The sequence below is a fragment of the Spermophilus citellus genome (genome assembly GCF_964194105.1).
Source record: "Spermophilus citellus genome assembly, chromosome: 12".
Classification (NCBI taxonomy): Eukaryota; Metazoa; Chordata; class Mammalia; order Rodentia; family Sciuridae; genus Spermophilus; species Spermophilus citellus.
In genome coordinates, this window is record NC_138198.1 from 59,177,579 (window position 1) to 59,203,226 (window position 25,648).

Genomic DNA, 25,648 nt, shown 5'->3' on the forward strand with positions numbered 1-25,648 from the left:
ACTGAGATGTGGAGATGAAGGGCTGAGATGTGCAGATGAAGGGCTGAGATGTTGAGATGAAGGGGTGTGATGTAGAGATGAAGGGCTAAGATGTGGAAATGAAGGGCTTAGATGTGGATATGAATCACTGAGATGTGGAAAGGATAGTGCTGAGATGTGGAGATGAAGGGCTGAGATGTGGAGATGAAAGTGCAGAGAGTTGTAGATGAAAGGCTGAGATGTAGAGATGATGGGCTGAGATGTGGAGATGAAGGACTGAGATGTGGAGACAATGGTGCTGATATGTGGACATGAAGGGCTGAGATTTGGAGACGAAGGCCTGATATGTGGATATGAAGGGCTGAGATGTGGAGATGAAGGGCTGAGATGTGGAGTCGAAGGGCTGAGATGTGGAGACTCTAATGCAGGTTAACAGGAACTCAGAGCTCTCCTTTCTAACTTGCCCTCTGCAATCTCTGCTCAGATGACTGTTATGGGAGGCGCTAGCATATGAGTATGGTTACCCCAGCTCCTGGCCATTATTGAGCTCTCCAGGGTGGGTGAGAAACCCAGTGGAGGTTAGTAAAGATCTACCCTTCAGGAATTTTACAGGGAAACATTGGGACTGGTCTCTTCTGGTGGTGGTGGAGCCCACGGAGAAGCAAGGGCCCCACTGCTGACAGAGGAAGGGTCTAGAAGCACTGGAGGCTGGGCGAGGAGTGACCTCCTCCCTGGGTCAGTTGCGTCTTGTCCAGGCTGAACCTGAGGCCTAGTCCCGGTCCTGCCCTTCCTGTTGCAGACCTGTGTCCTGCGCTGTGCTCTGTGGGGCATGGGTGAACCTGACTCCAGTCCTCACTTAACGTGAGGAGCACCTTCTGAGAGATGGGGCATCTGGAAGTCCCCCCTCTGTGAATGCCACAGTGTACTCATGCTAAGAGAGCCAGTGACATCATCCTTCGGGACCACCCATGTGCATGCAGCCCATCCTTGGTCTGGTCACCATGTGGCTGTGTTGTAACATCCAAGCTCAGCTGAGGCGCAGGCTTTGCCCGGTGGGACCGTGGGTGGTCTGGATCTCACAGAACCTCGGAGCTCATGGCACTGTGGGTGGGGTGTTGGCCTGGAAGGTGGAGGAAGCCACACGTCCACCTATGGCTACTGTTGCGGCTGTTTATATCCACCCAGCCTGCCATCTTCACCAATGGTCACCCTGAGAGGAGGCATGGAAGACCCTTGGACGATCTCCAGGGCAAGGACGCTAATGGTCAGAAACTGCCAGAAGTAGATGCAGAGCTGGCCCAGGAGACCAGCGTCCTGCCTGGATGAGGACAGGGAGCCAAGAGCTGGGAAGCGACTGGGCCCAGGAACACTAAGAGGACACTGAAAAACTGTCCAGGCTGCAGCCTTCTTGGACCTGAGAAGCAGGGATTTTGTAAAACAAGTGGACTTTCCAAGGGAGCAGGTTTGAAAGAGCCTTATTGAAGATCTCCAGGGAGAAGCCCCAGAAGGAAGAGGACCCTCTCCAATGAAGGGAGTGAGGGACGTGGGGCTGGAGACAGTGTCACCCATGTGAGACAGGAAGGGGTGAGGGACATGGGGCTGGAGACAGTGTCACCCATGTGAGAAAGGAAGGGGGCGAGGGATGTGGGGCTGGAGACAGTGTCACCCATGTGAGACAGGAAGGGGTGAGGGACATGGGGCTGGAGACAGTGTCACCCATGTGAGAAAGGAAGGGGGCGAGGGATGTGGGGCTGGAGACAGTGTCACCCATGTGAGAAAGGGAGGGGTGAGGGACATGGGGTTGTGACCATGCCAATGTGAGGAAGGCAGGATGCCACCACTTGGCGTCAGTCTGCCCGCAGGCCAGCAGGGTACAGGAGCAGAATGGTGGCCTTCTCCCATGCTGTCCAAGCCCTTCTTTGTGTCCCATGCACAGATGAGAACTTGGGGAGGCATGGTGAGGTGCCAACAGTCGCCATCATCTCATGGTGGCTCTGTGCCAGGGAGAGGAACGCAAGCTTGTCTATGGTCCCTCCCGTAACCTCTGTCTCTCGGCTGTGCTGCGTCCAGTCGCTGTGAGGAAAGATGGTGCAATGGAGGGAAGACCCCAGGCTCTCCCTGCAGCAAGTGAACACCCGTGACCTGCAGGTGTTGTGGCATCTCCAAACACAGGGGGCTCTAATGAGTGGTGTGTCCTGGGCCCCTGCAAGGGAGTTTTGAGACAAGGCTAACTGTCACCTAGTGCCACAGGATTATGACATGGAGCCTAATGCTCACATTCTAAGTTCCCGACTATATTAACTAGGGATGTGATGGCCTTGTGGTACTACCCAGTCACCGCTGTGCTCAGTGACCAAGGGCTGTGCCTTGTGCACTGCAGTCTTCTGTGCCTCTTATTTCCCCTCCAATGGCTATCCCTGGTGTCCTGTCCACAAGTGGGTGGGGACAGCAGGCAACAGAACCAGAACACAGGGTGCTGTTCTCTTCTGCAGCAGCTCCTGGGGATTGCCGCAGTCTTGGCTGGGCACAGAATCACGAGCCAATCAAGCAGGAACAAAACTTTATTTTGAAAAAGCCGCTAACACTCTCAGCGCCAGCAAGTCAAAAACCGGTCCTCCCACGAGGGTGTCCGACCGGAACCGCGCGTCCCGGAACCCCCCGTCTCCTCCGACCTCCTCCGGAATTCCCTCCTACTATCCTTCCCCAACCAATGGGAACTCTCCAGCAGTCCCGTAAAGTCCCGTAACTTGAGTCCGGTAGCAGGCCAAGGTGAACAGCGGGAGTCCAGTTTGCATATGAATGTAAATTTTAACATAATCATCTCAGTGGCTAGCTGGCGTCACTTTACAACCAAAGGTGCCATACATCGTATATATGCTTGTGGCTCCTAGCATCTGCCCCCTTCTGTTTAATTAAGCAACAAGCAATGTGGCTAGGGACCGTGCCTGGTAGGTTGTCCAATTTAACATATGGTTCTTACCCGTCATGGGAGAACTGACCTTTAGGCGTCAGCTTCCTGTCTTAGGTTGAATCCACTGTAATCAGAGCAACCCGTCGCTGACTACCGGTCCAGCATTCAGCCATGCTTGTGGATAGGCCTATGCACCAGTGGGGGGGTGAGGTTCTTGCCTCACCTCTGTTGGCCCCCAAATTTTGCCTTGGTGCCAGTGGGGGGGTGAGGTTCTTTGCCTCACCTCTGTTGGCCCCCAAATTTTAGACCATCACTAGTAGAAGGGAGGAGGATACAGAAATGCCACGACACCAAGCCAATTGATGGCTCCTTGGAAAAATTGCGTCACTGGTGACACCATCAGCAAAGATATGCCAGTATTACCACAATAAACATGGGGTGAGCTGGCAAGGAAATTGCATCACTGGTGACACCATCAGCAAAGATATGCCAGCAGTACCACAATTCGGTGCACCAGATGATATTTTACAATGTATGCAACTGATATATAGTCCAGGCAAGTTCTGCAAGCAGTTCAAATTGGAGGAGTCTATCAATATGTCCATATCCTCCCAAAGTAAATCAAGTCCTTGATAGCATTACTTGTTGAGTTATATTCATTGATGCATCAGTTTATACAGTTTACTGTGATAGCTATCATAGAAGCTGTAGTTTGGTTTTATCTCAGTCTTCACTGGAATTGGGATGGAGATGGAAATTCTGGCAATGATGGTAAAGAGACATTATCCTGAACAGAATTATTAAATATAATAAAAAGAAAAGGTGAAAGTAAACAAACAGATCTGTTAAACTCCTTTAAAAACAATCCTTAACAGCCGTTTACCAAATTTAAATTAGTAAACAAACAGATCTGTTAACCATCTTTAACAACAATCATAAACAGCTGTTCACCTAATTTAAATTAAACCATATAAATCACGTGAATAAAGAAAAAATTCGGATCCATTTTTTCATGAGCGCTCCTCATATAAGAAATATGGACATACACACATACAGACATACAACACAAAACAGAAGTGTGCACACAACATACAACACATAAGACAATAGTAAATAAAGGCCTTGTAACTATACTTAGGTGAAATCTCCATTGCAATGTTTAAAAACTCCACAGTCAAAAAATAAATAAATAAATAAATAAATAAATAAATAAATAAAAAAAAATAAAACACAGTCAAAAAATAAAACTGATCAGAAAAACATTAACCTAGGTTTGTATGAGCTCAAAAATAAAATAGAACTTTATGATGTGGAAAAATGCAATAATAAAATAGATACTGAAAAAAAAAAAACCTTGGTTAATCACTGTCGCAGATGTAAGAATAGCCAAGCTGGAGCTCTGGATGTCAGCTGTTATGGATTTGAGTCAAATCATCTTCTTTTTCTGTAGAAATTGTTTTAGTTAATCTCTCTGGAATCCAAATCGGTTGCTGTTCATCCTGTGGGAAAACACAGACAGCGCCCCGATTCCAGACTATCACTGGATCCGGGCCTTTCCATTGTCCTGTTAGAATATCTTTCCAAAGTACCTTAGGCTTATGTACATTTTTGGGGTACAAATGTCTTTCCGCAGCACTAAGTCCCGATGAATCTAAATTTAAAAAGTTTAGAGTAAAAAGGGTTATTTTAAGTTTATCTTTGGGGGATATATACCCCTTTCCAATTCCCTCCTTTTGTTTTAATAAGTACATTTTAATAGTTTGATGAGCTCTTTCAACTATGCCTTGTCCTTGTGGATTGTATGGAATTCCTGTTATGTGAGTAATACCAAATGATGAGCAAAATTGTTTAAAAGAGGAGGAAGTATAACCAGGACCGTTGTCCGTTTTTAACTGTTTTGGAACGCCCACAGTGGCAAAATTTTGTAAGCAATGAGCTATAACATCTTTAGTTTTTTCTCCGGCATGAAGGGAGCCCATCAAAAATCCGGAAGAGGTATCAACTGTAACATGTAAATATTTTAATTTTCCAAATTCTGGCAAGTGTGTGACGTCCATCTGCCAAATATGGTTAGGTATTAGTCCTCTAGGATTGACTCCAAGATTAACTTGTGGTAAAAATGTCACACAATTTTGACATTGTTTTATTATATGTCTGGCCTGTTCTTTAGTTATTTTAAAACGCTTTTGTAAAGTATTAGCATTGACATGGAACCTTTTATGAAAATTTATAGCTTCTTCTATTGTGGAGAAAATATGTATGTCATGTGTAGATTTATCTGCTAGTTCATTGCCCATACTAAGGGCTCCAGGCAATCCTGTATGTGCCCTGATATGACCTATGAAGAATGGATCTTTTCGGTCCCAGATTAGACTTTGTATAGCGGAAAACAAAGAGAAAACAGTAGAGGAAGGGGAAATCCTACCAGCATCTTCAAGGGAATTAATAGCATTAACTACATACTGACTATCAGAAAATAAATTAAATACAGAATCTTTAAACATCATAAAAGCTTGTAATACTGCATTAAGCTCTACCTTTTGAGCTGATTGTTTGGGTACTAAAAATGTAAAAGTTTGATCAGGAGTAACTACTGCTGCTGTACCATTGTTTGACCCATCAGTGAATATATTTGGAGCATTTATGATAGGGGTTTTTCTTGTCATTTTTGGAAAAACTACAGGATGTTTAGACCAAAAAGACAACAAAGGATTAGATGGTAAGTGATTATCAAATGAAACACTAGTTTTACACAGGATTATTGCCCAAGTATTTAACTCATTAGCTAACTCATCAATTTGATCCATAGTATATGGAGTAATAATTTTATTGGGAGAAATCCCAAACACTCCCTTAGCTGCTTTTATTCCTTTGAGTATTAATTGTCCTACAGCCTCAGGATATCTAGTAAGAATAGTGTTAGGGGAATAAGATAAATGTATCCACAATAATGGACCTTCTTGCCAAAATACTCCTGTAGGAATATTTTTTGTTGGTAGTACAATAAATAATAAAGGCAAACTTATATCAATTCTATCCAAATGCATATTTTCCATATATGTTTCAATGATTTTTAATACTTTTCTTGCTTCAGGCGTTAACATGCGGGGTGAATTTGGATCTGATGGACCTTTTAGAATATCAAATAAAGGTCCTAACTCTCCTGTTGGTATGCCTAGATAAGGCCTTATCCAATTTATGTCTCCCAATAACTTTTGAAAGTCATTAAGTGATTTGAGTTGATCTACTCGTATTTGAATTTTTGGTGGACGGACCATGGTTGAGGATAATAGAACTCCTAAATAATTAATTGGAAGATTTAATTGTACTTTATCTATTGCTATCTCTAGATTATAATTTTTCAATAAATTTGTAAGTGTGGCATAACATTCTAGTAATGTGTTTTTATCTTTATGTGCCAGTAACACATCATCCATATAGTGAAATATTTGTAGTTCAGGATTTTGGTTTCTAAGTGGCTGGATTGCTTTATTAACATAAATTTGACACATAGTTGGGCTGTTAGCCATCCCTTGAGGGAGTACTTTCCATTCATATCTCTGATCAGGACCTTCATGATTCAGTGCAGGGATAGTAAATGCAAAATGTGGACTATCCTCGGGATGAATTGGAATTGAAAAGAAACAATCTTTAATATCTATAACTAAAACATGCCAGGTTTTTGGTAAAGCAGACAATTGAGGAATCCCTGATTGAGCAGGTCCCATAATAACCATCTCATTATTAATGGCTCTTAAATCTTGTAATAATCTCCATTTACCAGATTTCTTTTTAATGACAAAAATGGGAGTATTATAGGGGGATACGGAAGGTTGTATATGTCCTTCCGCTAACTGTTGTCTGACCAAGTCATGGGCTACTTGTATCTTTTCTTTAGTCAAGGGCCACTGAGGAACCCACACTGGTCTTTCTGATTTCCAAGTAATTTTGATTGTCTCAGTGGCCCTTTCTGAAAACCCAATTCATGTCTATTTATTTCTTGATCTATTTGAATAGGTGCTGTCATACCTTGTTCTTGTTCTCTTAATCTTTTTTCTTTCCTAAAGCCTTGTTTAGCCCTAGTAGTGGGCGCGTTAGGATTGATGTTATTTGTTAATGTCAATCCTAATTGATCTAGGACATCTCGTCCCCATAAATTTACAGGAAGATGATCCAATACATAGGGCTGTATAGTTCCTTCACATCCTTCAGGATCCCTCCAATCTAATACCATAGCACTTCTATGGGGATTTGTTGCCACTCCTAGGCCTCGAAGCGTTTGAGTGGCTTGTTGTAATGGCCAATGTTTTGGCCATTCTTGACGAGATATGATGCTGAGGTCAGCTCCTGTGTCCAGCAGCCCATTAAAGTCATGTCCTTGAATTTTTAATTTTAGCATTGGGCGAGAATCTAAATTTAAAGACAGCATAGCCCAATCTACACCTGTGGAGCCTAATCCCTTGGAACCTCTTTCTACATTACAACTGGAAAATTTATCATGCAGGCTGGGTATTATTAATAACTGTGCTATTCTATCTCCTGGTGAAATTACTGATATACCTCTTGGAGAACTAGCTATAATTTTTATTTCACCTTCATAATCGGGATCAATTACCCCAGGACTTATCATAAGTCCTTTTAGTGTAGAAGAACTGCGTCCCAATAATAAGCCTACTGTTCCCTGGGGAAGAGGTCCTTTTACTCCTGTGGGAATGATTTGAATTCCCATCTCTGGGGTTAGTACTGCTCTGGCAGAGGCGCAGATGTCCAGCCCTGCGCTCCCTCTAGTTTGTCTGATGAGGGATTTAATGGATAATGCGTCCTGGGCACTACCTTGATGGGGCTGTTGGGTTCCTCCATTGCCCCATATATTTGTGGTTTGGGGCCCCGGGGCATTGGGCCCTCTAGTCCGTTTTTTGGCAATGGAGCTTGATACCTTTCTCCACGATATCGTGGGTAAACACTTGGTCCTTGTCCGTTTTTTGATAACGGAATACCCTCTATGGTGGTTTGAGAACGGCATTCATTAGCCCAATGTCTCCCTCTACGGCATCGTGGGCAAATACCTGGTATTCTATTCCTTTGATATCCAGCTTTGTTAAACCCTCCTCTTATGGGGCAACTCCTTTTAAAATGTCCTGTTTGATTACAATTATAGCATGTTCTTGGCCTGGCATCTAAAGCCTGTTGTACTGCTGCTAAGACTTGCCCCTGTTCATTAATGTCTCTACATAATTTAATATATGTGTTTAAATCCTCATGTCTCCATGGTCTAATGACCTCTCTGCAGCAACGATTTGCTTGGTCATAAGCCAGTTGTTTTATAAATGGCATTACCTGTTCTGTATTTCCAAATATCCTAGAGGCTGACTGAATAAGTCTATCTACAAATTCAGCATAAGGTTCATTAGTTCCTTGTATTACCTTAGATAATTGACCTTGTAAGTCTCCATGCCCCTGTAAAGTTTTCCATGCCCTAACTGCATCTACAGCAATTTGTGCGTATACGCCAGGGTCATATTCAATTTGCTGTCTTTGACCTTCATATGGTCCCTTTCCCAATAGCATGTCCATATTTCTTTGAGGGTACCCAGCTTCTGCATTTCGCCTAGCTGTCTCCATGCAAAATTCCTCATTGGCAACCTTCCATAACAAATATTGTCCTCCGTTTAGCACAGATCGACACATGTTAGCCCAATCTGCTGGTGTCATGTCCAAGTTGGTAACAGATTCAACCATGCTTATTGTGAAGGGAGCTTGCGGCCCATAGGTCGTTACAGCCTCCTTTAATTGCTTTATCGTTTTGAAATCTAAAGCACGGTGAATTCGTTGCCCTCCTGCCTGCTCAAGTACAGGGCATGCTAATCTTTGGGGTCCTGCCTCAGAATTCCGTCCATCAACTACGGTAGTTGAGGGCCGCTCAGCGGTAGATGGAGCTGTTGGCTGAGTTACGCCCTCTGGTGATAGAACGGAGTTGGTAGCAACCTCCTGTTGTAATTCTCCACCTGATGGCTGCTTGTCCTCTAAGCTTGCTTTCTTTAAATTCTCCTCTGTCTGACTAGCTTGAGAGACCTTCTCTTTTGCTTGACCTAGCGTTTTTTCTACCATAGTCTGGACCTCTAACAATTTACTTAACAGTTTTTCGGTTTGTTTTTTATTGGATTCTAATCTACTATAACCTAACCCAATAAGGTAGGATAAAACAAAGCCGAAGCAGAATGAAACAAAGACGGAGCAGACAATGGTTGTATCAATTTTCTCTTTCTCAGGGCTGAATAACTTCAAACCTTGAGCCAACCATTTTTTCCAGTTCGCCTGAGAAAATTCTAGGGCTAGGGAGCTCGAAATGAAAACAAAATAAATCAAAACAAGAACACATTGTTTTCTGAGAAGGTCATCCATCCTGTCGCCTTCCCTCAGGGGCGAGCAATTTACTCACCTCTAAGCTTCAGGCGTTCCCCGCACGGGCCGCCAAATGCCGCAGTCTTGGCTGGGCACAGAATCACGAGCCAATCAAGCAGGAACAAAACTTTATTTTGAAAAAGCCGCTAACACTCTCAGCGCCAGCAAGTCAAAAACCGGTCCTCCCACGAGGGTGTCCGACCGGAACCGCGCGTCCCGGAACCCCCCGTCTCCTCCGACCTCCTCCGGAATTCCCTCCTACTATCCTTCCCCAACCAATGGGAACTCTCCAGCAGTCCCGTAAAGTCCCGTAACTTGAGTCCGGTAGCAGGCCAAGGTGAACAGCGGGAGTCCAGTTTGCATATGAATGTAAATTTTAACATAATCATCTCAGTGGCTAGCTGGCGTCACTTTACAACCAAAGGTGCCATACATCGTATATATGCTTGTGGCTCCTAGCAGGGATGGTGTGAGAGGACACGAGCCCACTGGCTGAGATGGCCTTTGAAGGTTACCTTGATTTGTTTCTCCATGTTTCCTTCCTCTCTTCCACCCCAGCCTTCCTCACGTCCAGCCACAGCACACAGACATACACACATACACACGTGCACACACACACACACCCACCTACCACATACAGGCACATACACACATGAGCACACACACACACACACATGCACACGCCCACCCACTTCATGCAGGTGCATATACACACACATGCACACACACCGCATGCAGGTGCACATACACACCACGCCACCCAGGCACACACACGCATGCACACACACACATGCACACACACACACCACACACTCCCTTGCAAGGCACACCGAGGGCAGGTTCGATTCTCCAGGATCCCTTTAAGACGTGAGAAATCTTGGAGAACAGCACCACACACACCCTCCAGCTCAGAGTGTGCCCTGCATCCACCACTAACCAGAAGTTTGGCCTCGGACATGTGACTCGTTGCCTCTGTGCCTCACTTTTCTCCCGTGAGTGAAGGTTGGCTTGCTGCCTGCTTGATTTTCCTTCCAACTCTGTGGAGCCCCTAGGAGCTATGAGTCCTGCGCCTGCAGGGCGTGAGGAGTACTCCTGCTCACGCTCCAGCAGCTGGAGAGGATTAGTCACAGATATTAGAAAGGTCTGCGGCCCAGCTTTGGGGATGAGATGCTGGTCACGGTATTTCCATGAGCACCGCTAGGCTGATCCACCGTGGAAATGGCCGATGACTCACCAGAGCCACCCAAGGCTGGGCTGGAGGCGGTGCACGGAGAGGCCAGGACCTACCCAGGGAAGGGGCATGTGTTTACCATGAAGGACCTGGGACCCCGGGCACAAGTTTCCTGGAAAAGTCAGCCAAGGTGTGAGCCACTCACTAAGCTCAATGCTCAGGATTGGATCTGAAATTTCACCAGATGCTTTTCAATCAGTTACATGAGTTACTCAGACACGTGCAGGTCTCAGCTGTCTTCCCAGTTCCCAGCAGTGAGGGTGCCTTCTGCTCCACACCCTGGGACAGCCATGAAACAGGCGCAGGCAAGGACAGCAGCCGTGTTGAGGGCCCAGCAGGGGACAGTCCGTCCTGAAAGAAGAGAATCACCCTTTGGATTTGCATTCTTTCCAGCAGTCATTGTTCTTAGATCCCTGGCAGGGGGCAGGGATGTTTCCCCAACTAGGGGGGAGTGCCCTCTAACCTGGGTGCCGTGGGAGCTCCCCCTCTCCCGACACCCTCTAACCTGGGTGTTTCCTCTCAGCTTATCTGGGACTGCATTTATACGAGTAAAAATAGGGAAAAAAATACAAGGCATCCTTTAAGTACACAGGCATCAACTTCTTGCTGTACAGCTCTGTTCAACCAAATAGTTCACACTTTTGATGAAAGTATCACATAATATAGGGAGGACATGTGTACATATGTGTGCACGTGCTTCTTCGAGGCTTTGAACATTCGAGTCCCTCCAAAATTCATTTTGACACTTAATGGCCATTGCAATAGTCTATGAGATGGGACTTGGGGTGATTAAGTAATGAGGGATTCACCCTAATGAATAGGATCTGTGCACTTCAGAGTCTTCAGAGAGCATGTGGCCCTCCCAGCTCTGCTGCCACACACAGACACCAAGAAAGACATCCTCCGCGAGGGTGGGTCCTCTCCCAACACCCCCCTGCCGGCACCTTGACTGGGGCCTGCAGCCTAAGAACCCACCGAAATGACTTCTTTCCCTACACACACTGCCTAGCCTCAGGGGTTTTCTAGGGGCAGCCAGAATGGACGGAGGTGTTTGCATGCATTTTTCCTGAGGAAAGTGAGGAGGGAAAGGGAAGAAGCTGTGTTTGATTACGAGTGGCTTTCTGTATCCTAAATAAAGATCTAGATTTTTTTGTTAGTTTATTGTCCATAAATTCCATCCCTTAAAAAACAAAAGAAGTACATCCTAATTTCAGAAATGACTTTTTAGTTCAGTTATGCAGTTCTGTGTTGAAAATGCAAAAACATGATTTCCAATATTCTTTACTCAAGCACAAGCCCGTGATTTTGATACCAAGGAGTCTGCAATAATCATTTGCACCAATTCTTTAGCTTTGGTAAAGAGCTGGCACTGGTCACATGGTAGCTTGACTTGGTGCCCTTTTCTTGGCAGTAGAGACGTGGCTAATTAAGAGTGTGTCTGCCAGCTTCCTGCAGATCTGGGACGCTTATCAAACCTTTAAATCAACTTCTGAAGGTCTGACTTCTTCGCCGTTGGCTCCATTTTGCTCAGAGAGAGCTCTCCTTCATTAAGGCTACAACCCGGTGTTTGAGCTTCTTCCCTCCAGTTCAGTGGCCCACTTCGCAGATACTCCTCTCTAGCCAGGGTATCCCCTGGTTCCTTTTTGGGGGTTGGGTACTGTGGATTGAACCCAGGGGACTTAATCTCTGAGCCGCATCCCCAGTCCTTTTTACTTTTTATTTCGAGACAGGGTCTCACTAAGTTGCTCAGGTCCTCACTAACTTTCTGAGGCTGGCTTTGAACTTGCGATCCTTCTGCCCCAGCCTCCCAAATCGCTGAGATTACAGGCGTGTGCCACCACACCCAACCATTTCTAGAAATATCCCACGCCCAAATTGTTGATCTGCCACACACGTGCTGCTGACGGACTGATGTCAGATGGAATCCCTTTCTGGGATGGGGAATGAATTCCTATTAACACCTGCCCCGGCTGGCATCTGGTAGACCATGCTGGCCGTGAATCCTCGACTGTGAAGTCCCCTGAGTGGGGCCCGGCCACGGCGTTCCTCTGACATAACGGAGCCGCACTATTGATGTGCTGATATGAACACTGGTCTCTAAAGCTTTTCTGTTCTGTTCCTGCTGTGGGTTGAACACCGGCCCCTCCCAGACCTGTGACAAAATGCAGCTGCCACTTTTACAGTACCACTAGGTGACGAGGCCATGAGGTATTGACGCCATTGTAGAAGGATGAGTTTGTCCTCCCTCTCCCTATTTCTCCTCCACCCTGTTAGGATGGAGCAGGAAGGCCCTTGTCACGTTCTGGCCCCTTGATACTGGACTTCCCAGTCAATGGGTGATCTTTATAACAGGTGCCACTCCGGGATCAAAACGCTCAGCTTACCAAGTCACCGAGAGCAAACTCAAAGTCTTCACGGTGGCCCTTCAAGAGCACATAAAATTTATGAAGCACAAAGAGTCCTAATTTTGTAAATACACAAATACACAATCTCAACACCAATGTGTGTTCTCACAGCATCTATTCCAGAATTTAACAGCTATGTTAAAATCGTATGACCTCTACACAAGGATAACTGGAAACTCCCCAAATACTTATAGTTAAAGGACACTCCTTCAGGAAACTTGTGTCAAAGAGGAGGTCTCCAGAGAAATCAGAAATCATTTTAACTGAATAAAATGTTCCTTTCTCTTTTCTTTTTAAAGCAATTGCGACAGGATTGGTGGTGTTATCTCTTTAAATGCTTGGTACTCCTGCAATGATTTCCATCTAGAGTTTTGTTTTTCCTAAGGATTTTTGGCTGCAAACTTGATTGGCAGGTACAAGACTAGTCAGGTTGTCTATTTCATCCTGGGCGAACTTTACTGTGTTCATTGTTTACTTTTTCTACCTTCTCGGGAATGGCTCCTTTCCCCTAAATGTGAAATTCCTTGTAGATAGTTGCTGTCAGTGTTTTACCAGCCCCCTCCCCCGGGGTCAAGAACAATTTTAGAGGAGGAAAAGTTTATTAGGGACTCAGTTTCGGATGGCCCGCTCCATTTTTCTGGGCCCGAGGGAGGCAGCATCATGGCAGAAGTGTGTGGGCGGAGGAAAGTGTCTAAGGACATGGCACAGGAACCAGAGAGACTGCTCCACTCAGCAGGGACCAAATAGACACCTCAAAGGCACAGCTGCAGGGACCCACCTCCTCGGCCACACCCTACCTGCCTACAGCTACCACCAGGTTAATCCATTCAAGTGGATTAGCTCATTGATTAGGTTGAGGCTCTCAGTTCACCTCTGAAGTTTCTTTCATTGTCTCACACATGGGCTTTTGGGGGACACCCAATATCTAAACCATATCAGTTAATATATTTGGGGGGGGCAGTGCTGGGGATCTAACCCAGGACCTCGCACATGCTAGGCCAGCACTCCAGTACTGAGCCGTACCCCAGCCAGTACCCCCGTTCTTATGTCTGTGAGTTTCTCCTGATATGCCCTCTTCACTTCTTGATAGTAGTCGTTTGTTCCATTTCTTTCTTTATTTGTAACTCTGACCAGAAGCTTATCAACTTTATTAATCTTTCAAGAATCAAGGATTTTTTTTTCTGTTTTTCTGTTTTCAATTTCATTCGTGATCTTATTTGTATTATTATAACATTGAGAAGATTCTTTTTTTCCTGTGAGTTTTGGAGTGTTTTCTCCCTCTTCTTTTTCTGGCTTCTTGATGCAGAAGTTTAAGATGTGAAATCTTTCTTCTTTTCTCCTGAAACTGTCAAGTGCCATAATCTTCCCCAGGCACTGCTTTACCTACGTCCCACAAGTTTTGGAAATTTTATTCAGTTCAAGTATTTTCTACTTCCCCTTGAGACTTCCTCTTTGACCCATGGATTTGGGGGAAGGTTGTTGCTAACCTCCAAGTAAGTGGAGATTTTCGGTGATCACTCTGTTGGAGTCTGTACGATTTCAACATAATTGCTGACTTTCTGAACGGCCCCGTGGGAACCCCATGTTCGTCTGAGCTCCGAAGTCCAGTAGTCATACTGCATCCCATTCAATGTCAGCTTTCTGGTCTCAGAGAATCAGAGCCCTCTGGTCTTCATGAGCACCATTTCTGAACTCAGCCATCCCTGGTCCCTCCAGTGTTTTCTGTGTAAGATTCAACATCTCTGATGGTTATTTGATGCTGTGCCAAGTTGTGGTATAGCTATTGCTCCCAATTTACTTCATATTCCTTCCTACTAAGGCCTCTGCTCTGTGTGAAATGTCCCTCCGTTCCCCAAAAACAACAGCTCAAAGCAGGAGCCTTGGCCTCTTAGCTACCACACAGGGACTGTGCGCCACCTGGCCTGATGCTCCTTCTCCTGGATCCTCCCTTGCCTGAAACCTACCACTTTTTCATTGAGTGGTTAATTTTTCCTCTTCCCTTCTGAACTCCTTTTGGCTGTTCATGACCACTCCCCAGTGGAAAATTTAATGGTGCTAAACCAAAGTAAAATTTCCAGTCTACTCAGATGGTATGTTGTCAGCTGCTTGACAATCGTCCATTCTGCATCAGACCGTTCATTGTGGTAAGAGAGTTGATGGTCATACATTGTGCATCAGACCATCTGGTAAGAGAGTTCACTGCATGTAGCTCCCCCCTCCCTCCCCAACCCCCATGAAAGCTTTTGGCTCTTCTCTGCTCTTGATTTAGTGAGTATTTCCCAGAAAATCTGACGTAGCTGGTTCTTTAGCCGGAGTCTTTGCTGGGTAAGAGAGGAGCCTTTCTCAGTTGTGTGTGTGGTGTGCGCACCAGAGTCCAGTTCCAACGGGGAGAAAGGGCCCTGTCTTCTGAAGGTTGGGAGACCATATGCCCTGGTGGCTCCTACCCACCCCTGGGGAGGGCGGATTTCCCACCTGAAGCCCAGGGGTGACCACACCCAGCCCTGCCGCTGGACAGGAGAGACAGCACTTCACAGGACCCACTGCTGGGGTGGAGCACTGCACACCACTCAGGACCCCAGGACCGCTGCACCGGAGCAGAGCTACGGCCAATAGGGAGGGGCCTGTCCTGTGGGAGGGTGTGACTGGCTCAGTCACCCTGGAGGGTGGGACCACAGCCAGGGGAGCTCTCCTGTGAGGACGGCATAAGGCCTGGGCGAGGCTCTGGGCCCTTCGATGCTCCAAGACCCATCAGCCCTGAGTCTGAGAAAGGAGGCTGACCAGCTTCATCCACTGCAGGACGTGGCGAGCCCCTGAGGCGCCCCCAGGAGGGAACAATGGCACAGCTTTCGCAGACAGTTTGTGCACTAGGGTTTAAGGAAGCTGTGGAAAATGCTGCCTCAGAAGACAGACAGGCAACGTGGGGACTAAAATGGTCACTCACGGCTGCAGGGATGCCCATTTAGTTCAATGTCGTCATCGGAAGTTTTGTGACGTAACCAAATACTGTCACCCGCTGCTTAGCCAGCTAAACCCTCCTTCGTTGGTTGTTTTATTTGAAAGTTCCATTATCATTTATGCTTAGACTCAAGGTCTGTTTTCAGAAATGTACCTTCTCTATTAAATGATATGGATGACACGAATACTGTAAGGACAATTTTCTGAGATCACGCTTCATGTATTTCAATTGGATACAACCTGCAAGTAAAATTATGGGGTCAGTTAGAGGAACTAAGATGAGAGGAAAACCACGCTGATTGCAAGACTCTGCAAGTGTTCAGGGTAACTGGGGCCATCGTCACGTAGAAAACAGCTCATCCACCCAACGGGGCTGTCAGTTTGAGTGACCTTAACACACACAGGGGTTGCCCACCAACCCCATAAAGCCGTGTGGCACCTTTATTCTGCCCTCACGCTGAACAGGTGCACATCATGGGGGAAAGGACCTATGGGGCACAGAATCGGTGAAGGCTGGCGGATCCTTCGCTGGCTCCTTCCTGTGTCCCTTCTCGCTGCCTCGCTCCTTCCTGCCTTTGCAAGTCAGCTCCTCCGCATCCCACCCCAGGCCACCTCTCTCCCCTTTTAGGATCGCTTGGTCCTGGCCTGGCCCCTTGGTCCTGGCCTGCTTTAAGGCGCCAGTCCTAGTTTCCTTTGTCCATACAGTTTCTGGGCACTTCAGAGAGATCCTCAGCAACATTCGACAGCAGACTGAAACACATCCTTCTTTCTACTGAGAATTTTGTTTCAGAAACTCACTTGTGGAATATAATTGCAGCCAATAGTATATCAGTTAGTGTATGGATATTAGGAACCTGTGTGTCAGATGAAACAGTTCATGGGTTAAAAAACGAGCACACAAACAACTGGAGTCTAAAGCCATTGGTATGCTTTGGGACTCACAAGAGCATTTTGCTTTATCATGCCTTTTCCATAATTGTTGTAGGGACAAACGAGGCAAGGCACCGAAGATAGCAGGAAACATATTTGGCTGCAGCCAGGTTCAGAGGGTACAGCCTTTGCTGTAATCAATCAATTATCTGAGTTTTATACCCAGCATGTAAGGGGAGGGGCTCAGAAGTTCATAGTCTGCAGAAGTTCACATAAAAGCAGCTTTTTCTTTTACTGTTCTGGTCAAGTTAACTCTTCAAGGACAACACCTGAGAAGGGGAGAGCTTCTTCTCCCCTTTCTTTCCTCCCCCGCGCCAGCTGTTACCTTGGAGCCCAATTATAACTTATCTTCAAAATGTAGACATCTCTGTGAAGCCCAGCTCAAGGCCAGAGGCCTTGTTTGCACATTTCTTCAAAGTACTATACTGGATACGTTTGTGAAAACTAGTAAGGGGTATCCAGCACCTGGAGTGCTGGTATCTTCTCGGCCAGTGGCCAAGTACAATAGGGTGACATGAAAATAGGAAGTTTATCTACATTGGACTCTTTTGCAGAGACTCTTTTGCTGACAGTCCCAAAATCAGCCATGGTGAAGAGGGCTTTTCTGTGGAGAAAGGGGGTGCCCACTTCATAATAAGGTCATGGAATTTGCCAGAACTGAAATCAACTTAGTATCTTAGTTGATGATAAAGAAGAGTCCAAGCTTATTTTTCCTTTAATAAAGTTATTTGATGCCTTAAGCCACAAACAGTAAATTACTATTTTATGACTTAAAAAATTAATCTGAACTTAACCCACATTAGGAAAACATGCACATCCCAGCGGAACTGGGACCACCCTGCGGAGCCAGAGTGGGAGGGCGGGCGGGGCGGGAGGAAAGAGCAGGACGAGGTGCTGGGAACCCAGGGTGGATCTAGAGTCAGACGCACCCTGTGAGTCACGCTGGCCGTGTCTGGGTCCTGGGAGACCCTCCTGGCCTCCTGGACTCTCCCAGGAACTTGGCAGGAGCTCCACTCTGTCTGAGGGAGTCTCCAATCCCTGACCACAGGCAGGAGAGCACACACTGTCCGAGGAACAGGCCAGTGGGAAGCCCTGGACCAGGGCAGACAGATCAGGGCTCTCAGAACCTCCAGCCCTGCTGCCCAAAGCTGTGCAGAGGACACCTCTGGCCACAGGTGGGCCTCAGTGCCGCCCTGGTGGAGATGGACCCGGGGACCCATGAGTCGCTCCAGACAAGCTGTCCCTGAGCCAGGTCCCACCCGCTGACCTCCAAGCAGGTGCCTGACCGTCCTACTTCTTGTTCTTCACTGTTAGATGGGTCACAGATGTGGGAAGGACATGGAAGCCATTACCTGGACCACAGGACACACGCCATGGGTCCCCTCCATTGTCTCAGTACCTAGTACTCATCTCATCCCCAAACCCCTTGAGGCACTTCTGGGTGGGATGAAAGGGTGTGGACAGGGAGCCAGGCCCTGGAGGAGCCTGCCCGTGTCCAGGGAGGAGAGACCCTAGGGGGGCTCTGCTCTTCTTCACCTTCACTGAGGTGATTCGTGACCACATTCAGCCCCACTAAAACATTTTTAGGGTAGAATTGTTTGTTCTAATTGTGTATTAAAATGACTTCGTATCAGGATTAGGCTGTGGAATCATTTTAGAGTTAGTTTTTCCCTCGGTAGGGTACCTAAAAACTAGGTTTTGCTTAGAAAAACATTAGAGCAACTGGAAAATCTCCTGAGCCACCCTCAGGTTGCAGCCAAGTCAGCTTCAGGTATATCTGCATCAAGATGCGGGCTCTTGACCTGAGCCTCCAGGGTCCCTGGTCACATGGAGCCTGATATTTTATGGTAGAGCAATTAGACTCAGTGCCCTTTCCTTCCTGAAAGAAGGACGTGTGATGTACCCAACATTTAAGATGAGTCTTGTCTCCTTGATGGTGGGGTAAACTGTGAAAGCCTGTTTTCTTTAAATTCTTCTATTTTAAAATAGACGTTACTTTTTGATTTCTTTCTGTGATTTTTTTTTTCTCATATATCTCAACACATGAGCAGCTTCTGTATTTAAAGGGTAGAACAGAGTTGTTTTATTATTATTCTACAACTAAAACCTTGTGCTTATGAAGTACGTGAAACATTTCATATCAGAATCTCATCATTTTAATTTCGACAGCTACTTGTAGCCAGTTGCTGCCAATTTTCTTTTAGAACTAGAAACAATACGGAACCCCACACACTTAGAAGGACAAAAAAAGTCCATCTAAGTTGAGACTCATGAAACTTTTTACAGTGGATTTCAAAATCTAGGCATTGGACAATGTAAGTTTATATGCCTATTATAATATGACTTGAAAAGAACGAGAATGTGAATTCAAGTTGTTAGATGCGAAACCTCAACAGGCGTTCTGAAGAGCAGCTGTCTGCCATTTTTAACCTTTTCCTGTCATTTAGGAGCCTGAAATTCAATTTTTTGTTTTTCTTTCAATACAATATTTTATTTCACTGCATTGACTTTGGAAAAGCGTTTGATTATTCATTTGCCTGTTTGTCTACTTATTTATATTTTTTAAAACCACTTATAAGTACAGTGGCTTCTGTGTGTGAGTGTTGTGTCAGGGGCTTTGGCCACCAAGGTTCTCAGCCCTGTAGAAAACTGCAGAGGAAGGGGGAGGGGACCAATACAGAAACAGGACAACCACCAACAGTGGGTGGACCCCATGACTGCAAGACCCTGCAGTGCCATCCCCAGATTAAGTGAAGCCACTTTTACAGCTGCTTTCTTGACACTTTTCTGATCTTTAAATTTTAAAATTCTTGGGATTGTGTTTAAGCATTTGGTGTCATTATATACCTACCTCTGTGTTTTCCAGAATCAATAGGATGGAAATAGGGTGGGTGTGTGCATGTGTGGGTGTGTGTATGTGTGCACATGTGTGTATGCATGTGTGTGTCTACACACTCATGTGTGTGTGCATGAGTGTGTGTGCGTGCATGTGTGTGTGACTGCTGCTGGTTCCTGGAAGCCATGCATGGTGTGGGAATGGAGACCATGCCAACATGGAGATCCAGGCAGAACAAGAGAAGAAAGGCTTCTGGGTGGGGGGACAAGAACTTCAGTGCCTCACACGCGGTTCCCCAGGACCTGAGACTACTCAATGCTTGCACAGGGCTGTACAAAACTCCAGGTCCTCCTGTCTTCATAAAGCTCAATGAATTCTCACTAAGCTGTGGTTCTCTCATGTCCCTGACACAATCAGAAAATTCATCCAAGCTAGAAAAAAATGTTTTTAAAAACCAAGTGTGTGAACTTTCAATCCTCACCCGAGGTCTCCCAGGGCTGACTCCCGTGATGTCCACAGTGCAGAATCCTACAGCTGTTAAATGCCCGGGGCTTCACCAAAGTCCATGTGAAATTGTAGAACTGTGGATCTATATAGATAGTTTCTGCCAATAGAACAGACAGCTTCACAATTAATAATTATGATTATTTTCTAGCTAAGCGTTCTTATCCTTTTGTAAACAGCATGGTTCTAGCATGTTCTTTCAGTGTTTGTCATCCACACAGGTTCCCTCTTCACTGAGGTCACATTTTGGTGTGCCACTATGACATATACATTGGTGGTGGTGGGAATCGAACCTGGAGCCTTGTGCATACGAGGTGGGCGCTCTACCAACTGAGCTACATCCCGCCCATACATTCTTATCTTTGCACCCAAGTTTAATGCTACTCTTTGAAAACCTACCCTTCAGCTCTCAGAGGCTCCCAGGACCCCAGGCAGGCTTACCAGAGTCAAGTGAGGCTGCTTCAGTGTGGCCTCAGTCCCCAAAGTGAACCTCAGCATGGCCTCTGTCTGTGGCCTGAACCTCAGTGTACCCACCATCTGTGGCTTGAACCTCAGTGTGGCCTCCGTCTGTAATCTGAACCTCAGCTTAGCCTCCATCAGGATGTGAACCTCCTCTTGTTTCTCAGGTTATCGAGAAAGCAGAGTAGCTGAGCCTTGCTTGGCTTTTCAGAACATAAAATTTTGTTTAGAAAAACGAAATCTGAGTGGATATAGACAGTTGTAAATGATTTGCAGAAGGACAATTTTCTTGTGCTTCAAGTCAAATCTCAATGGATCAATCAAACACATCACAATTTTGTAAAAAGTTGGCTCTTTTTTGTAAAAAGATGTAACTTTTTAAAAATGTCTTTTTAATTTGTTGATGGACCTTTGATTTATTTATATGCAGTGCTGATAATTGAACCCAAGGCCTTACACATGCCAGGCGGGTACTCTACCACTGAGGCACAGCCAAGTGCCATTTTTGATGCATTTATTTGTAGGAAAGGGAAAAATGTTGTGAAACTTACTGCCAAATATTTTTATATTAAAACATGTGTCTGGGCTTTTTAGCCCTCATTCCCTCCTGACCTGCAGGAGAGATGGGGAGAGCACGCCCCGACTAGGACGAGCCAAGAAAGGAGACGGCCAACTGACCGCCCGCACCCAGACCTCCCTCGCAGGAGGACAATCAGATGCTTCAGGGAGACCAGTCAAGGCAGGAGCTCGTTTATTGAGGAAGTACACACAGCTAATATAATGTACAGGAGCCAATCAGAATAAAGGTCAGCAGGATGGGGAGAGTTCACATGTATACCCATCCTACAGGCCGCCATGGGAGACATGAGCTGTCCACGAGGACGGAAGGGTTCTGAGCCTCTCCTAGAGGTGGTCCGATTTTTCATCACAACCCACAGTAACACCTTCTGGCTGATCGCTAGGCGCTATCTTAGCCATGTGTGGCCCCAAGACCAGGAAGTGAGCATCAGTCTGCAAGTTAGGTTCCCTTTTCTCTATCATAGGTTTCTATTTCTCTGATGTGACGTGCCCTACAAACATGAACTTGGCTTTTTCTCTGCTGAGATGATAAATTTATCTTAGAATTCTTAAGAGGTAAGATAAAATTTTTTCTTTTTCTTTTTTCTTTTTTTTTACCTTTTCTGTCCTGGTTGACAGGAGAGATTCTGTGCTTTATTGGAGTAATTGTCCCTTGGTGGCCCTTTGAGGCATTAACCAGTTTTATGTCTAAGAAGGACCTCTGTCCTCCTATAAATGTTGTGGCTTCTCAAGTGCTTTTCAGATGGTTCATGGCATCTCACTGACTCCCTCTTTCATTAATGAGAAATAAAACCTTTGATGACGCATGCTCATTTCGCATTTGCCTAAGACCCTTGATTTCCCATTTTTGAAGGCTGTACGTTAACATTTTATGGCTAATGAAGAACTGATGCATTGACTGAGAAGGAATTATATTCTGGATTTCCTGCATTCGAAGCAGGTCCCAGCCTGAGCCAGGTTCAGGTCATGCCCTGCACTGGGCAAAGGGCAGGTGGGGAGACGGTCCAGCAGCCTGAGCAGCAGGGCCACCCAGCCTCTGCTGAGGCTGTACAAATGGGGATGAGGGCCATAGAAGCCACAGGTGGCACCTTCTGAAGAACACAGGTCACTCATCAAGTGACAGGAGACATTGTGAGTGAGGTCACATCATATACTCTCAGGACTGCCAGACACACTCAAATGAATTTTATGGGGCTGGAAGTTTCCTAAGGGTGTGTGAAGGTGGACCAGACAAATGCTACTTCTAAAATGTACTCTTAGATTGATGAACTCAAAAAAGGATTAGAGGTAGCAAGATTTTGTAATCAATCCCTTGACATGAGTTATAGCAAAATGTGCCAAGTGTCCCCTAGGGGCACTGACGTAAGAATTGGGACCTGGTCGTAGGATGCCTCTTGGCTGGAAGGTGTGTGGAATCTCTGCAGAGACGGGGTATTCCCATGGGTTTGGTTTACCCCCGGCAAGTCTTTCTCACTCACCGAATGACTGTAAGGCTTTCTCAGTACTCTGAGATCCAGCTTCTCATCTGTGCAAAATGGAGCCGACTTCCTGACCGTCTTAGGATTTTACAGGATCCCACAAGTACCCACGAGCTTGTCCCATGCCACCTGAAACGTGGTGGTAGCCAGTGCTGACATCTCACTTACAACGAGCTCAGGACTGTTGTAGGTGTTCTTTACGCACAACCTGCTCAATCCTCATGACAGCCGTGAGGATGTGACGGTCTCCTCTCTGTGTTGGAGATGAGGGGACTCACCTGAAGTCCTGCCCTTCTTTCCTGGTGAACCAGGATCTGAACTGTCAACCTGTCTGCAGGTCCTGCAGTTCCACATCTCACTGTGCTGCGATGACAGGACTGCCCCTCAGCACCTCCTGACGACCTCTGAGACGGTAACAGTGCTATTTCTGCTGGTGTCCTGTCCCCAAGGGAATATGGTGGGGACAGTAGATATTGCTATCTGAGGGACAGCAGAGTCACGCTTGGCTCACAGAGCCAGGACCTCATCAACGGGGTTCTGTGATCTTTAACCTTCTGCCATTGGGATTATGTCAGTAGGCTTTACAGTGTTCCCCGATATAAAGCTGCATAAAATTGAATGGGGCCTTTTTTTTTTAACAAAAATTGCACATATTTATTATACAAATGGTGGGCTTCACTGTGCCTTGGCGCAGTCTTCCCACTGACGTACATTTGCTTTATACTCTTGTGCATGCGGTGGGAGGTGTGGAAGCCTGATCCCATATTTCGTGGATTTAGAAAAACACTTCTCCTGAATTCCTATCTTAACATGGGCATTTTCTTTTGGAGCCAGGGATCCAGTTTGGGGATCACAGGGTGACTTAGTCGAAGGGCCTATCACATGACTGCCAAATGTCAGAGTCACAGCCCTCGGTCCAGCTGCCCAGCGCAGAGCTCAGGAATGTGTGTGGGTCTGGCTGCGTTAGCCTGGGGAGCCTGAGAATGGAGGCAGGAGTCGGTCCCTGCTTTCCTGCTAAGGAACGTGTGTGCCTCCAGCAGCTGAGGTGAGTGGGGTGCGTTGGCCCAGGTGAGCTGGCCTTTGGCATGTTACCACACAGGACTAATGCAGGAAGCATCATCTGAAGGGGACACACAGTGCTGCAGTTCGCCTGACCTCAGAACTCACTTCTAATTTAGCTTGTGCCACTTAGGAGCCACAAGGGAACTCTACCCCCATCATCTGCTGAGGGAAATACGTAGAAATTATAAGGGGAAAGGAGATGCCGAGGTAGAGGCATCTACAGAGTTGCCCTTGGTGCATCAGAAGCACCCTCCTGTCAGACGTGTGCATGCAGCAGATACAGCCCATAATCGATGCTGTTTTGAATTATTAATAATCGATTTACCCAGAAACAGCAAAGCATCCACTTTGATACCAGGCTTCAGGCTGGCACGCCAGGCCCACGTTTCCTCGGACCACCACTTCAAATTCTCCCCACTCACCCGCGGTCACCACAGAACACAGTCCCCACCTTCTGCCATCCCTGTGTAAGTAGAGGGCACTCCAGAAAAGACTGCATAATTTCACAGTTTTTTACTTTATTATTGTCAAATTACCAACTATATCCTGGGGCTCTGTGTGTAGCTCAGTTACAGGGCACACGCTTAGTGCACCCACGGTCCCAGTTGATGGTCTGCTCTTTATCTCTTTAGGGACGTGTGTGGTACTGGGGTCTGAACCTAGGGGCTTGCTGAGGCCAGGCAAGGCCTCTGCCCCTGAGACACATCCCAGCCAGCTACTTTCCTTCTCTATTCAAACAAAATTCACCACACAATTCCCACGATGGGACTCCTTGTTCAGCCACCCCACCGTGATCTGCAGCACGGCCAGCCTCGCCAGGCCCGTCAAGGTCCACCCAGTGTTTTTTGCTGTAGGTTTGGCTACTTTAACTGTCCAAACCACACTCTGGTGAGCACTGTTGTACCAGATCCCTTGTGTTTCTATTTACACCAATGGAGCACAAGCCAACAGCCAGTTCTAGGTTGGGGTCTGGATAGTTTGATATAAACAGAAACCACCAAACTCCCTATACCTGTGTCCAGTTACACCCTAGCCACCCACGGATCAAAATTTCAGATTTCCCATACCCTCACTTGCATCAAATTATCAAACTTTGGCTTCTTGAATGTTCTTATCGCTTCCCAAGTAGTCTTCCTGTGGGAGCACAGAGCCCTTGTTCCTACCAGGTTCCTGATCTTTAAGACTGAATTGTTGATTTTCCTGACCTACCCTGATACAGTCTTATCTGTTTTCCAGGAGATTCTTACTAGAATTCCATTTTTGTGTTATAATTGCTCTTTGTGTTAGAAACAGAGTTACTGTTGGCAAAAGTGAGATCAGGAACATTCACATGGACACATTTTCCTTTGCAAAGATCTCTCTTCTAATTGTGTTAGCTACTCATCACTGTGGCACAATACCTGAGAAAATCAACTTATGAGAGGAAAGACACATGATTTCAGAGGTTTCTGTCCATCGCCATTTGCCCAAAAGCTCTGGGTAGGTGGAGGTACAACATGGCCAGAGAACCTGCTCACCTCATGATCTGTGGAACGTGAGAGTGACAGGAGGGACCAGGGTCAAAAACCCGCTTCCAGGGCACATCCCAGAGGCCCCACTTCCTACCTCAAGGTCCCACCTCTTAAAGGTTTCGCCATCTCCCTAACCCTAACCCTAACCTACCCCTATCCCCCCTAACCCCCTAGTCCTAACCCTAACCCAGGCTGGGTCCAAGCCTTGGACACACAGGCCTTCCCTCCACATCCAGACAACAGCCGGGCTGAACAGAAGGGTGTGTAGGGAAACAGCACCTGGAACAGGCTGCAGAAAACCCCGGCAGTGGCGCTGGGTGGTTCAGACCTCTTCACCTCAAATTAGTGGTGCCCTGGGACCATTGAGGATAGATTTCTGTCCATCCTTAAAAATCTGGTAACGACA

At 46.4% G+C, this 25,648-nt stretch overlaps 1 protein-coding gene across 1 annotated transcript in view; it reads left to right on the top strand.

Moving 5' to 3' along the window:
- Nucleotides 1–25,648, top strand: part of LOC308631642 (voltage-dependent P/Q-type calcium channel subunit alpha-1A-like) — a gene marked incomplete at both ends in the record, with an annotated part of 200,048 nt that overhangs the window by 88,380 nt on the left and 86,020 nt on the right.